The 15,816-nt window shown below is 38.7% G+C and overlaps 1 pseudogene; it reads right to left on the bottom strand.

Annotated features, from left to right (window-relative positions):
* Nucleotides 1-1,095: 1,095 nt before the first annotated feature.
* LOC104578086 (succinyl-CoA:3-ketoacid coenzyme A transferase 1, mitochondrial-like) overlaps nucleotides 1,096-15,816 on the bottom strand; it is a 58,095-nt pseudogene continuing 43,374 nt past the window's right edge.

Raw genomic sequence — 15,816 nt, 5'->3', positions numbered from 1 at the left:
CTGCAAATAATGTATGAAGGAGTTGCAGCTGTCTATAAAAACACGGACTTTTCCCAAGATGGCGCGGATCTCAGGCAAACTGTAAGAGGTCCGCCGCCGGCCGGCTACTAAAAGCTTGCTTTTCAACCCACCAGGTTGAGCGTGCGGGTGATTATTGAGATTACAGACTAACACTGTCAGTAGTATTCAAAGCCTTGATAACAAAATCTTGACCTAACAACTGCTCTGCAGCCTCACAATCATGTGCCGTAGCCCTGCCATGCAGCTCTGCAAAGAGGGAGATACCCAGAGTACTGCCCTGTGCTACCAAACCGTCCCCAGGTCTTCTTTCAGCACAATCTGTCATAGTCACTGTCCTCATCTAAAGAGGGCTGAGCTGCCCCACAAGACTTTACAACACAAATAACATAATAATGTGCATGTGGGAGAACTTGAAAAAAAAATATATAGCGGTTATCAGCCATACATAAGGAATCAGTTTTGTTAAATGTTTCCTTAGTTACGCTCCAACATACTGCAGATTTCTGTTCATCAGCCAGTTTTGTGCTGGCATTAAATGAGTCTCTTAAAAAGGAATGTGATTGTGAAAAGGCAGTGGCTTCACAGATTAATGCAGAACTTAAGTTTAATTCATATAAGACAGTAGGAAAGAAAGAGCAGAAATACCAGCAGCAGAAGCATATCAACGAACAGCATCTGTGGCATAGAGTGGCCTGCTGAGAGGACTCAAACCCCCTCTACAGATATTACAAAAACTTAGCAGTAGGGTTGGGTAAACTGACATATCCAGAGGAAGAACAAATGTTCATCTACCTCAGATACGCATCAGCTGCCCTCTTCAGAGCATTACAAAAAAATCCCTTTCCACGTTATCCTTTCTACTCTTGACAACTTCCTTCTCTCTTCTGACTTCCCCAGGTCATTCCAGTACCTAACACAATCACACTCAATGAGCCTTAAGGTGTCCCATAAGGTCTCTTCCTAGTTTCACTGTAAATCCCACAGGTAATCCTTCCAGTACCTTTCTACCTGTGAAGGGGAAACTTACTGGACCTAGAAGTCATCATGTGCTAAACATCTATGATGGATATTTGTTCAGACAAAGGAATAACTGTTTGCAGAAGGACTTACTGCGAAGTCACAGCCAGTGCTTTTCTTGATATCATCCACTGACAGTCCTTCCCAGATTTCCACCAGTGTGAGCCCCTTTTTCTTGTCCACGTTAAACACAGCCTGTCAGGTTCAAATAACATACAAGTACTTTTTTAGCATTAAAACAGAGAGCAAGGAAATAAATATATTGTGCAGAATGTATTGAAATATGTACTGTTTCCTAACAAACAAAGGATGCCATTATCAATCAGTATCACTTTAAATAAAGGCTTCTGCAACATTCATCTATACTTGAAGGAATATAAAGTATGAGACATGTTAATACTGAGGGGATAATAAAACGTGTCTGCTTTTTGTTTGCATAAGAGGAGGACTCTGCCTTCTGCCCTAGTCTGGTGAGAACTGGGAAGGGCAAAAGAAAGGGCAGAGCCATCCCTTGCTGCAAGACAAACCCATCCAGGGTCACGGCAGAGAACACAGGAGAAGAACGGGGGAGGCCCTGTGACCAGCAGTGAGGTACAGAGTGACTGGCCACTCAATCATCACTTTTTCCAACATTTGTGGTATATCCATTTAATTACAGATATTAGAAGTTTTAGTTTTCAGAAAGTAGTAATAAAAGAGAAGAATTTTTGTTTTATTTGTAATAGAAAGCCTGGGAGGAAGTAGCTAAAGGGGCAAAGGCTGCTCTTGCTGATGTCTTCACATGACACGCTTTCCACTTGCAAGGCTCTCAAGCACATCAAATAAAAACACCTGTAAAATGATGTGCAATTCACTTTAATGGTGCCTGCCAGAGGCAGATGCACAGATCACAATTAGTTGCCAGGGAAACCATAAGGTCTAGACATTGCCATAGAGAAAGTCAGTCGAAAACGTCCAGTGAAGACTGAACTTGGAAGAGCAGCAAAGCCTTTAACTTATCGCTGAAGCTCAACTCTTCTCCTTTGGGTACGTGACACTGATTTACAGGACTAAAAAGTGACGGCCAACCTAAATCTTAAGACAGAAGCTGGGAGTAAGGAACACCCACCCTAAGGAAGCTAGCAGGCACATTTTTTTTTTTAAAAAAGTGCTATTGTATGCTTATGTCATCATCTTTAAAAACAACCAGCTCTGACCAGTGCCGACTCAAAGAAATTTCTCCAGGTGTTTATTTTCTATCCGTTCTTACTCAGTCTCACTGTTTTGCACTTTATGTTTGTATTTGGCTAGACAGTAGAAGACTAAATAAACTTCCACATTTTCCTTTATTTTTCCCTGCTATGTGGAGGAAGACTTTAAATAACTGTAGTGACAGACCACAAGGAGAAAGCAAATCAACACTTTCTACCTAGTGTGACAGAGGCATCACAGAGGGACTACTCTTAGCCCTTAAATATGTAAACACTGACAATGAGAGATGTTTGACTAAAGCAAAAACCCAACTCACCTATCCTCTACTGAACGTATCCACCAGCCTGCTTCGAGCAGCAGCAAGACCACATACTCTCGTGGTCTTAAACTGGAGAGAAAAATGCTTCACAAATGGATTTCAAGGAAGGGCAAAAGAATTAAAGCCCTGGTATAACTACAGGACACGTTACAGCTTCTCTAAAAGAGTCTGAAACGCACAGCAAGGAATATACCAGCAGTCTGATGTACAAGTGTGACAGTTTTTCTTCTGCTGGAAAACACAAGCTGTGACAGAGCTCACAACTGTATTTGAGAATTTATGTCTCTCAAGGAAAATTTTCAGAAACACACTTTGCACAAACACTGCTCACGCATGGCAGCATTCTGAAGGTATTTAAGAATACAGTTCAGTATGTCAGATGGCACTGGTAAAAACTTTAAAATAAAGAATATGAGCCACTGGGCCTGGGGAACTGAACTCCAAGGGAATCCTTGCTCTTTGTTGGTAGCATACACAGAGCAGAAGCTTCACTGCGACTAAGCTGTACGGCTTCTGCCAAATGGCCTTTCTTAGGGAAGATGAAAGGACTGACAAGGATTCCAGCACTTACCTTCTCTATAAGGATGTGATTTACACATTGTTTCTCCGTAAGTGGCAAAATGCATTTTTCCAGGATTTTATGGACATTGCCCTGTGTTTAACAAGATATAAACAAACATTAATTTTCAAAAACAATGCCACTTACTCGGCATTCAAATATGAGAACATGAAAAAGGAAAATCACAGCTGAAAACGCTCAGCCTTATTGAAACTCCACGGTACTCGGAACGCTGCTAGAATTCTTTATGGCAAATTAAATGGCAAACGATTTGGGACAGTTCTTACTTAAACCCCACACAAAGTGCGATGACTAATAAAAATCGCACAGTACCACTGAGTATGTTCCCAGGTTTAGAAGTTAAGCATACTTCTGCCTGGGATTTTTTTCTATCCTACTGGAATGGAAGAGAGACAGATGAAACATCACTGATGACACGTCAAGGACAAAAAACACTCCAACATTTTACTTAACATTTTACTTTCAGGCACTTCCTTTCCGGGACACAAAATGCCAGCTGCACTAAATCTTGTGAGATGTGTCACCTAATGAAAAGATGTAGCTTTGAAGGGAAGCTGGATATTTAGTGTTCGAGTGGGAAGTTTTTCTTCTTTTTATTTTATTTTTTTTTTTTAATTTTTATTTTCTGCTTATTTCTCTTCCCCCCTCCCTTTTTTTTTTTAAATAAGAATTGACAAATGGCTTTACATTCTGCCAAATGACAGTCAGTTGAAAGAGCTCTGACTGGATACAAAATGGATGGATCACTGCACTTTTAGCCACTATTTATAGGCGTTTTACAGAGGTAGCATGAAGTGTACATCTTGCCCATTATCACGTGCTTTTAAATTTTTTTCTCTAATTAACTTTCAGTTATGCATTTCAAAGATCTCAGAGTGTAGTGAGTCTAATCATCTGAATGCTTTTTTTAATTTACAATCATCAGTTGCCTTAAGGTTTAATATAAACTGGGCAGACAATCCTCAGCCACTTTGATTCCCAAGTAATGAAAACATGAGCAATCTGTGCGATTTTAAATTCATCTTCTGTGAAGAAGAATTTTTTCATTCTAATTATGCCGGCAAGATCCACGTCTCATATCAAGGCAACTACTCTGATGAAATGGAACCCGACTCCCTCCTGGTGAAAATGAGGACTTGAGACAGAGCATCACTTTCAATCGATCAACTTTTATCATATCCATCTCAAGGACCTTCTTGCACTCTTTTCCTAAGAGAGAAGATTAATCTGTGCTATTTTTAATATCTTCAGTAAGATACCAGGTATAGCTCTCAGGCAATATCCCTTCCTGGGATTGAGACTAGAATGCACAGACTCGAGGAGGTGACAGCTTCAGTGGTCCCTGTGACCCTGAGCACTGACACATTCCAGCTTCTTAGCAGTTGATATGAAGATTATTATATTACCACTGAGCATTAAAGGTGCCTTTTACAACTCATCTATCATGACCTGTGCTTCCAGGGCACCCCCAGGATGGGAATCCAAATGAAACTGCATGCATTTTTACAGTCTACATTCATAAAGGATTCGCTCAGATAAATTCAGGAAAGATTGTTTTACCTTAAGGTATTTCCCTTTGCTTTAAATAAAAATATTTTGCTGAACAACAACAAAAAATCCTTTATCTTCTGCAATGCATCAAAATCAAAACTATTCACAATAATGGAAAAGAGCATTTCCGTGTTTCAGTCAGACATAAATCACGTTTAAAAATAGCTTCCATATTTCACAGAATGCAGCCATTCCCAGCCAGTACTTTTATTATTTTTTCCCAAACTGCCAGGGATGGTATGGGGTAAAAACTTGATTTTTATTTCTCTTATAAATAAGGAAGTTTATAGCAATATTTAGCAATTTGGGCACAGCATCTGTTCAGTACATTAAAAAATACTACTGTTCTACTTTACTACTGCTCTTCGCAAGTATAAAAAAATTGGTTAAAAAGTACATCAAAGAACTACCATAATGAGTTAGACTCCGTTTGCCAAGTTTCTCACCCTGGCCTAAAACTATGAAGCAAAAATAGCGTCACCCCTTCCACAGATGTCTTCCTGGTCCCTGACTTGCTATGATTTATGGATTTCCCCGAGACGGAGGTTGCTTCTGGACAATCCTATTTATTTGCCACTGATGAACTCAGCCTCATAAATCAGTTTAATCACTCCCAGATAAACTTAGGACTGCTAATTAGCACTGCTATTGGAACAATGTGAAGCAGAGAGTGTTTAGCTTTGTTTGCAATATACTATATAGCAGAGTTTTAAAAAAGAGGAAAATCCTTGGAGTATTTCTTTAAGTGTTGAGAGAGAGTAGGTTTACCTTCATAATTTAAACATGAGCTGTGTCTTATATTCACTGCAAGGATTCAACATCTTGTTACATTTAAAAACTACAACATGTATATGGAACAGAGAATGCACTTATAAATTCTAAGAAATTGTATTTTAAAGTTTAACAAGCCATCACTATTAATAAGAAGAAACTTGGATCAAAAGATCCCTTATAAGATCACAGGTTGGACAAAATTGATTATAAGAACTGTGTACTGCAGTAACTCTGGAACATGATCACTAAATGTACCGTATACATCCTATAGCCTTTCCATACATTCCAGGCCATCAGCTCTTGAGGCTGATCTACAAGTGGCTTTAGTATCTAAAAATAGATATTATTTATTGGAAAAACAAAACAAACACTCATAAAAACAGAGCCACTGTACCCTCAAGCTTCTTTTCCACACACCTCTAACTCGACCAGCGGGTTCTCACAGTACGCACAGACGTTTCTTTCACTCAGCAGCACACTGTGCTCCTGAGAAGCGTGCACCAGACAAAAGATGTTTCTGAGATGTAGGCAGTGCTTCTTAGATACAGATGAAATAAAAGTTTGTGAGAAAGTCTTTGGAGTAAAGAAATAAAAGGACCTGAATATAAAAATCAGCTTAGCAAGTAGTAATCACTACAATAAAAGGCTTCTGACTTTCAGAATTGGTGTTGCAGTTGCTATAAATGTGTTTATGTACACATACAAAAAAAAAGGGGAAAAAAATAGGGGAAAAAAAGAGAAAAAGAAAGAGGAAAGAAAAAAAAAAGAGCATCTCAAAACTAAAACATCAGCTTTTGATTTCTGAACAGAAGATTTACATATTTCAGCCTTTTCACTTCTGGAAGAAGTATGAAGAAGCTACATAAGAGAGAAGAGTTCCAAGAATACCAGTAACCTCCATTTTTAACTAAGCATATAAGGAAAAAAAATTTTTTTTTGCACTGCTCTCTAACAAAACACAGGGAAATACTTTATGAAGGCACATACTAGACTTTCAAGAAGCACACACCAGCCATCCTTATACCTAATTACCCAAATTAGGTATATAAACTTGAAAATAAATAAGCCTCTGCCTACCTATAATAGTGAACCAATCTGTGTTTCCATTCTCCTCAGGTTTCAGTACTCCTACTGACAACAAGCAAGGCTTGCAAGCACTTTACTGAAAAAACACTTTGGTAATAACATTTTAAAGACAATGGCACACACAATTGCACTGTGGGTGGACTCAGAGCCCTAACTGAATTCCACAGTATCTGGAAGTTAGAAATAAAAATTAATTCAGACGACAGTAATGCCTGAAGTGTCTGAGCAAATGGGTAACTGCACATCCAGCTTTTGGGGGGAGGGCTGCGGTAGAGGAGCAAGACACACAGATGAATTTGCTTTTTTGCACGTACTGTTGGGTCAGTCTCAGTCCTGTTACAGAAAAGGGGCCCCTTGAGATCACAAGTCAGATAAAAATACAGAATTTGCACTTTTTTTTTTTGAAAGTGAAAATTCATTCCTTAAATCATATTTTAAAATAAAAACACAACTCCTAATATATTTAACTTTCACAATTTCTACCATGAAAGCTGCTTATGCTTGTCCAATAATGTTCTGACAGGGATATAAATCTCACACATACATAACTAATTCTTATTGCAGACATACAACAGATTTGGAACAACAGAAACACATAAATGGAACAAAAGGTTAATTTTTAAAAGGTCTATTCCAGTTTTCTCAGAAGAGAGATTTGGTCCTTCAGTCCATTTTTCTCATATTCTAGACAGCCCCATTTTAGAAGTTTCAGATGACAAGGCCCCTATGACTTTCTGTATGAGGCTGTTTATCTCTGCAGACCTCCCCTGAAAAAAATTCTCCAGACTAACTTCTATCACATAATAATAAAATATGCAAGGCAGCCTATACCATATAATGCCAAAAAGATCCATTTTATCAAACTGTCAGTTTCAATTTGATTGGCAACTTCAAAGGTAAGTATCTTTTCTTCATAGCAAATATTTAGCCATGGGAAACTTCATTTTTCTGATTTTCCTGAGGTAAAGAGTAAAAAGCCTAGACAGCATTTACTGCAGCTCTGTTGATTGCCACTCTCACAGCATTTGTACAAAATAACTAAAAAAAATGTGTGCAGCTATTAAATACCAAATTCATATTCCATTTTTTCAGGGTGAATGGTTCGCTTACAAGAGGCCAGGAACCACACTAGCTCCCTGTTGTATCTCCATAATAGCCAAAAGCAGAACTGCCAAATGCTTGCAAGGAGGGACAACCAAGGTAAGCTCTTTTTTCCAGGTCAGCACTAAATATTTGCTTAGAGAGAAGCGGCAGAGCATTACCTTGGCCGAATGCTCCATGGTGACAACCACTTTGGTCTGTGCACTGGATACCAGGTCCATGACACCCCTCATGCCTTTCACCATCTTACCCTGAAACAAAATTTGTAAAAAGTAGTTTTTATTATAAACAAGATAGATAATATTGGCTGCATTGACAGGAAAATATATTTATCTTCTTTCTGTATAGAAAGGCCATGCATTTTACCACCATATTTGGACCCAGAGTTGCACTAGAGAGAAAATATTTGTCACATTCTAAGCTCTTTGTAATGTAAATAGCGGAAGAATAGAGTAGCACCTGGACCATTAGCTTAGCTTACATCAGCTACATATAGTCCCCATTTTTATAAGGAATATATTTGTCCCAACTTTGCTTTTCCCTGCTTCTTTCAACATGGGGAAAAAAAAAAAAAGGTGTTTTTTTTTTTTTCCTGTGGCTTTAGGTTACTTTGATATTTGCTTCTAGAAAGTAGCATTGCAGCCAAAGCTGTCCCCAGTGGGACAGCGCTCGCAGGACCTTGTGTCACAGCCCTCCCCTGGCACTCCACACCACATATCCAAAGCCCTTCCTGAAACACCATGTCTTTTCCTACCACACAATTCCTAACATGGGCTATGGACCTGCTAAGAGGCCTGAGAGCAATGAATTCAGCAGGCAAATCTCTCATGCGGGAGACAGCATTAGAAATGCTGCTGCATGTACAAGACCACACAAACCCTCACGTTTCTTCACACGCCAAGTCCCTTCTCTGCCTCTGTACAGATGTTCAGGGCTTGTATAGAACTTGAGAGTGCCTTTTTATTTATTTATTTATATATATTTTTTTTTAAAAAAAGATTGCCTAATTTCCCAGCTCCCTTGTCCTTGCAACAGGAGTGTGTATGCCAGAGAAGTGTAATTTAAAGCTCTGAAAGTCGACCTGAAGAACTCGGGCGGAATGTGCCCAGCAGGGCCCAGGTCCACATGCAGAGCCAGAGCTCTAACTGCAAGTGCCTATGCAAGATGAAATGAGATGTGAATATACATATGTGAATATCTTTTTAGAATGCAACACTGGTGAAGAACTAAAAAACAGCATAACACCTCTATCGGTTTTCACACACAGATAAAGCCAAAGTAACTAATCTTGGTGGATTATTTAACTGTTTTCTCTGCAACAGTTACCTTACAAATAACATGGATCATGCCTTTTTGTTGAAACTTGTTTTTGACCTTCAGAACTGGTTATCTTTAAAGCAGACATTCCTCTAGATACAGCATCACCAGTCCTCTAGAGAAAGTTATCTAGGCCTCAGCAAAGACCCTTACTATCATGCATGTTATCAGGTTTCATTTCTCACTTAGAAAAAAAAAACACAAACCAAACAGTGCCAAACATTTGTGGTTTGGAAGCCTCTTGTATTGCCTTAGCAGAAGTTTACGTTCAACACATTTCTAATCTCTGCATTTAATTCAGTACAGCTGAGTTTACGAGTTAAAATCAACAAGGCCGAGGGTCAGATACTTTAATCTGAAGTTTGCTCTAAGGAAATTCTGAAACCAATAGCCGTCAACCATGTGCCACAGACGTAACTGGTAACAGAAGAGATTTAGATTTCCTTTGGGAGCCTCTCTATGCATAGACGGTATCACTCCTTACATGGTAAAATTTTTATGCAAGCAATAGCTACCAGTGTTTGGGTTTGAGTTTTTGTTTGTTTTTTTTTTCTCTCTTTTCTTTTTGGTGTCTGTTTTTATCCTCCATGTTCCTAAATGCTGCCAATTTCTCTCCCCTTTGAACTCTTACAGAAATTAAGTGCCTTATTAAATGTCCACATTTCAGCTAAAACAGTATAAAATGCCACAGTGACCTTAACTAGGGAACAGCAGATTTAATGCATTTAAAAATAATAATAAAAAGCTTTCTACTATGCACACATAGTTTTGCCTGCATATTTCACCTTTGAAAGGAGAAGTTAACAAAAGCAGTCAATTCCCAAATGCACTTCCCACTTTCACTGCATTAACAGATATCCTGAGATTACATTTCCAGTGATTTATATTCTCCTTAACAAGGACCTCACTGTGCTCGATGACATTCCAGATTTTTAATCAATGATCAGAAACTAAAAGAAATCTGGGCAAAGATTGGTAGAATAAAAAAAAAAATCCTAGGGAAGCAGCAGCATCAGATACAATGAGCAAACCGGGGTGAAATGTCCCTCTTCGGCCTCCTCAGCCCCCCAGTGCTCAGCTCTGGGTACCTGCAATGCTGACTGACTCAGTGCTCAGGAGGGTCTGGATGCCACTCCGAGATATCTCTAATGCCTAAGATCTGAGCTCTTAATTCCTACCACAACATTTGGGATTTAGTCTGGAAGTAAGGCATGTAAAAGCTCAGCTAACATGGCACTGCATTTGATCCAAAATACTTGCTTTCTCCAACCCTCTAGTTTTGCTTTTCTGCCCATTAATTTGTCCATAAAAACTAAAGTGGAAAAATAATACTAGTGTGCTATTCTGAAAACCCCCATCAGGTTTTAAATGGTATTGAAAATACAACAAGATCGAGGTGGACATTGTTGATGGCAGAGATACTAAATACTCTTAAGTGGAATTATAGCAAGAAGGATGTCACATAATTACTGTTCACTGACAAGAAAATTCTACCCCATCATATGTGGAAAGAACAGTAGAAAGAGAGAATGAGATAGAATGTAGGTGGAAGGCTTTGATCTACTTAAATTCTCTAAATACTAGAATATGAACAAAGTATGAAAGGCAAGTGAATAGAAGGAAAAGAAATGATGAAGGATTCTTTATTTCATTTTTGAATAGAAAAATATTTTAAGCCTTTCTTTGAAAGCAATTGTGAAAATTCATATATTGTTGCTGAATTGTCACTGTATTTCAAGTAACAAATTTTAAGGGAAATCACACAGTATTGTTTGTCGAAGCTCTGTGCAACACAAAGAAATAACTCAAGTTCCAAAATGAATTAAATAGAAATGTTTATATAACAAACATCTTTTCCAGATAAGTTTTTAGGAAAAAAAAAATCTGAAAAAAACCACAAGTCTATTCTATTTAGAACTTATTAAACATGACCCAGAATAGTTTCTCTTGATCTTACTGCAAAATCTTATTTAGAAAGAAACCACCAGTAGAGGAGGTCCATCTTTTAGACATTATTTTGTCTTAGCAACTCTTCAGTCACCAATATATTTCCAGGGTAGGCAGATCCATGCTTTTAAAACATTTTATTTTTAGACAAAAAGGAAAAAAAAAATCACCAAAAAAAAAAAAGGGGGGGGGGGAAGATTGGAAAAAACTTCTAGATCATACAGTCCATGCCTTTACTGGAAATATCTGGAGTATGATCAAGTATCTCTGTTATGACTGATATTTATCTAATTTATTTTTAAAGACCTCCACTGTTAAAGCTCCAGGATCTGCTCAGTCCAGGCTGGTATATATTTATCTTTATTGTCAGGAAATTTTGCATATGATTCTTCTCAGGCAGAGCCCAAGCTTAATGCTTCTTCTTTTATCCACATACTCTTTTATTTTAACATCCTTCTACATATTTGAAGCCTGCTCCCATGTCTCCCTCCCAAGGGCTAATCACAGTGAACGCAAAGGCCTGGCTAGGATCAGAAAAACAGTAACTGGAGGAATTCCCATAAATTAATCGTCGAAATCGGGCATGATGAATCGGCTAGTCCTAACACTAAGAAAACAAAAAAAGAATCAGACCATTGTCCACAGTATGTAATCCACCAAAATTAGCCAAAGAAAGGAACTCTGTCCCCAGAATGCCACACAAACCAAGGGGGGTTGTTCCTACTAGGGACTTGCCGCATTTCAGTTCCTTACCTCCACCACAGTTGTCTTGGCAGCTTTGCACATAGGTTGGGTGAAGTTTCTTGCAGTTTTCCTGTGAAAGGAAAAAAAATGCATAACTACTGAAAACTACAAACATACATGGAAACACCTCTCAGAACTAACTACTGCAAGTATCTCTGTAGAATAAACACCACAAATCTTTTTGCCAAATAGCAAGGAAACGAATAAAAATGGGAAAAATATGCAGAATTGTGTAGAATGCATATGAAATTAAATGGTATTTTGTTACATGGAAAGTATTAATTACAGCTCCTTTGAACTTTCAATCAGCACATTATTTTATTGAAATTGAGTATGCTACTGCTATCTTCACTTGTCAGATCCAAGAGCAGCAGAAACCTCTCAAGTCCCACATATGCCTTCATAATTCAGTCTAGGCAGCTATATGGACTTGGGCTAGCATTCTGCACAAGAATAAATTTAAACCAATTCTCTTGATTAAAAAAGCTGTGCCAGTTTTGGTACTTGCTAAAAGCCTCTGATACGAGTCCACGTAAAAGGAACACAAGACATAAGTAACTATGCCATGATCTGCACCCAGATCCTACTGGACTCAATGAGCAACAGAAGACCCATGTCAGCCCCTTATTTTGCAGAAAGTAAGCAGCTGCGCAGCATAATATTTGAGGCAGCGATACATGTTTTTGGTAGAGTTCCCCTGATAGCTTCTCATTGTTTCTCCTCTTTTAAAAAGTACCATTCATGATTTTTTTTCACCAAAATGCATGCAACCAAGTTTCAAGTGTTTGCCATGAGCTATGTTAGGCAAGGACCTGCACCTGTGTGACCTGTATCCTGGATGAGATTCCTCTCCAGATAAAAAGGAAAGACCTTGGTTTGTCAAAGCCTCATTTTTCCTTTTCTATATAAGTGTGTTCTTTTTGTTTGTTTGTTTTCCCCCTCCCCCCCCCCCCAGCCCCCGACTCTATTTTCCTCATTTGTTCACCCTTTTTTCCAGGGCCCGTTCCTAGTGCTACAGCCATGCTGAACTTTTGGGTGCTGCTGCCCTCTCGTGGTTTCGGGAAGGAGGGAGTTGGAAAAATGCTGAGGTGCAACATCTACCAGGCAGCTTTAAGATGATCTCTAACATGGAAGAAGAAGAAAACTGCACCCCAAGATGCACATCTTGGATTGGACTGTCTTAGTAGAAATAGACAATAACTGTAAAGCCTCTAACAGGGGGCTAAGGAGAGACAAGGTATTTTGTCTGGTGGTCCCCTCTGCGACTATGTAAACATGAAAAAATATAAGAAGAAAGCATAAAAAATGATTTAAGTTTTTATTCTTCTCTCAGTGCATGAACACAACACTAGTTGGTAGTGACTTAGGGAAATATAGCCATAACCTAAGAAAATGAGATGAAAAACAAAGTTACAAAAGTTGAACTAAAATTGAGGGACACAGATAGATGAGGGCAGAAGTGGCAGCAAGGAAGCCAGCATTTGATCCCAAATTACTGCCTTTCTGAGCCAAAGACTGTGACAAGATCTTACTGGCTGCTCTGCCTGTATAAGAAACTCATAGAAAATTATTTTCAAATGGGAGAAAAAGTTACAAGAAGAAAAAATCCAAAAGTAAGTTAAGAAGAGTTAATGGGCTTGATTCCCACTCTATTCATAAAGCTGTCTTCATTTTGAAATGGTCTTGTGTTAGTAAAATTACTTCAGAGGAAGTAGTCTTCTATAAGATTAAACTTGTCTCAAAGGTCTTTATTCTGAAGAACACATCAATCCAGACAAAAACAGAGGGCAGAGGGGAAAAATAGAAATATTAAACTTGCTTTCCAACACAGAATATTGTGGTTTGAAATCCAGAAACTAGCTAGCTAAACCTAACTTGTCATTTTAAGGTACCTTACTGGATCACTAGACTCAGCAGTGTATGTTACCGGATACCAGGTTTCAGCAATGACCCCAGGCATGTCAGTGGTTTTTCTCTTAAAGGCAGGAGATAGCAGACCAGTTCACAGTAACATAAAATAATCAAGTACAACATCTATGTACCTAATAGCATAGGGGTGCAAAGACTTCAGATGTGAGCTGAATTAACATATTTTAGAGCCACTTGAAGAATGAAGAGATGACCTGACATGCCTGCCTATGATAACAGGGAGCTAAGTCAAGACACCTCTTCAACTCCTCTGTCCCTACATCAAAAGCATATATTTCATGGTACAAAACCACACCTTCACTTGCAAAGTGAGAGCATACCAGGCCAGAACAATTCCAAAGCTGAACGGTGCTCCATGAAAAAGGAATGCATCCACAGTAAGTGCAACATCCACACATGTAGTTTAACTCTCTGCTGTTGTCCTAAGAAGAAAAGCTTCTCCAAGGGAACTCTAAGATCTGGAGACAAGCTGCTTGGCTAAGCAGAACTAGTACCTAGTAGCAGACTACTGAGGTTTTACATCCATATATGCATCCTTAGAGCTAGCATAGAAACAAGGTGGAATTATTCCATCAAGTTCTTGGAACATTAGTCTTGGTAATGGTGTGTTATAACTAAGAATGATTATCTACTGGGATAAAAAACAGAGGTTGCATTGCAGAAGTCTGTTCAGCAGAAGCAAATCTGGAGGGAAGGCAGCCACAACATACTGTATGGAACAAAAGTGAAATGGGACATAAAGCCTCATGCAGACACCCTTGTTTAAAATTTGCTTTCTTAAGGATCTGGTTCTACTGAAGATCCACACGGGATCACCAAGAAATCAACATGGCTCCATGTACAAGATCAGACAAAAAAAAAAAATTACACTGGCCGGTGTGGTCCAAATAAGTCTAAATATAGTTTAAGTGCATCCTTTAGATGTAAAAGAAGCACTTAGCTTGAGGGCAACTAACAGCTCAGCTGACTCCAACTCCATTCCTAGTGGCACAACAGGACTCAGAGTCATGGGAAACACACTATAAATAACCCCCCGCTGCTGTGAAAGCAGAGCGGATATGAGGAAGTGTAGAGTCGGTGCTAAGCCAAGTGTCCCTCAGCAAATGGAAACAGAGGTCAGAGTAAAAATAACTATGGAATGGGTCCACTGACATAAGCAGAATGGAGCATGATGTCAAAAATCACAGTCCTTTTCAACTTGTAGGTTACAAATTTAACACTGTTATATTCTAGACTATTCCAATTTCCTCTCTGTTGCCTCTGGCAGGCTATGAGAACGGCCTATTTGTTTCACTGTTCTAGACCATAAGGCAAATTCAAAAAAAGAACTGGTCACCACTTGCTATGAGCAATTCTTTGAACTAGCAATACTATGCATGGAATAAGACATTAAATGCTGATGTTTCCATCTTTTATCAGCAGCATTTGGAAGCATTTGAAAGGAGCAGCTAAGATTTTACGTCTCCAGATGGACCTAGTTCTGTTATGTACTGTACTGTGTGAATGCCAAAGGAACAGGAAGACTTCCAAAAGGAATAGGTGGGGGGTGAGGTAACATGAGAATCAGAGATCAAAGGATGCAAGGGGGGAATATGAGAACACAATCGCTTCGTATCAGTGAGGGATGAAAGAAATTCAAAGATAAGTAAACATCAGGGGACAGACACTGGGTAGGAGCACAGGAAGCAGAGCCTTAAGATCAAAGATATAGACAAACCAAAGGAGAAACACAACATTCTCTGTGTTTCATGTCTCGATGCCCAAGAAAAGCAGTTTAATAGCCAAACATATGCATGTGTACACAAGAAAGTTCCATTTTCCATCAGAAGCAATCTTGTCTTGCCAGTGGGAAAGCCATTATACCAAGCACTGGGGCATGGGAAGGTAATTCTCTTCAATTTCTTTCTTGTTTGTTAATATAGAAATAATATTTACGTATATACATTTATATTATCTATATATTTTCTGCACAGTTGAGTTATCACTGTTGTTTTCCCAGTTCCTTGTTTCTTCTAAAATATACAAAGGCAGACTGCATCATTCAGCACGTTCTTGCAATAATCTGCAACTGATTGCTATAGCACTTACCTTCTTATCTGAGAGCCATAAAACAAACAAAGAAAAAACAGACATTAAACATAAGCAAACCTGTCTTTCAACTCAGGACAAACCAGAGTACCAGCATAACAACCTAAATAAATGTTATCACTAGTACAATCTTTTCACTACAAGCTATGCA

The sequence above is a fragment of the Tinamus guttatus genome, unplaced genomic scaffold (genome assembly GCF_059628265.1).
Source record: "Tinamus guttatus ecotype Peru unplaced genomic scaffold, ASM5962826v1 Tinamus_guttatus_pri_ptg000997l, whole genome shotgun sequence".
NCBI classification, from domain to species: Eukaryota; Metazoa; Chordata; class Aves; order Tinamiformes; family Tinamidae; genus Tinamus; species Tinamus guttatus.
The sequence above is the reverse complement of the archived record's forward strand: the minus strand, read 5'-3'. Positions and strand labels throughout refer to the sequence as shown.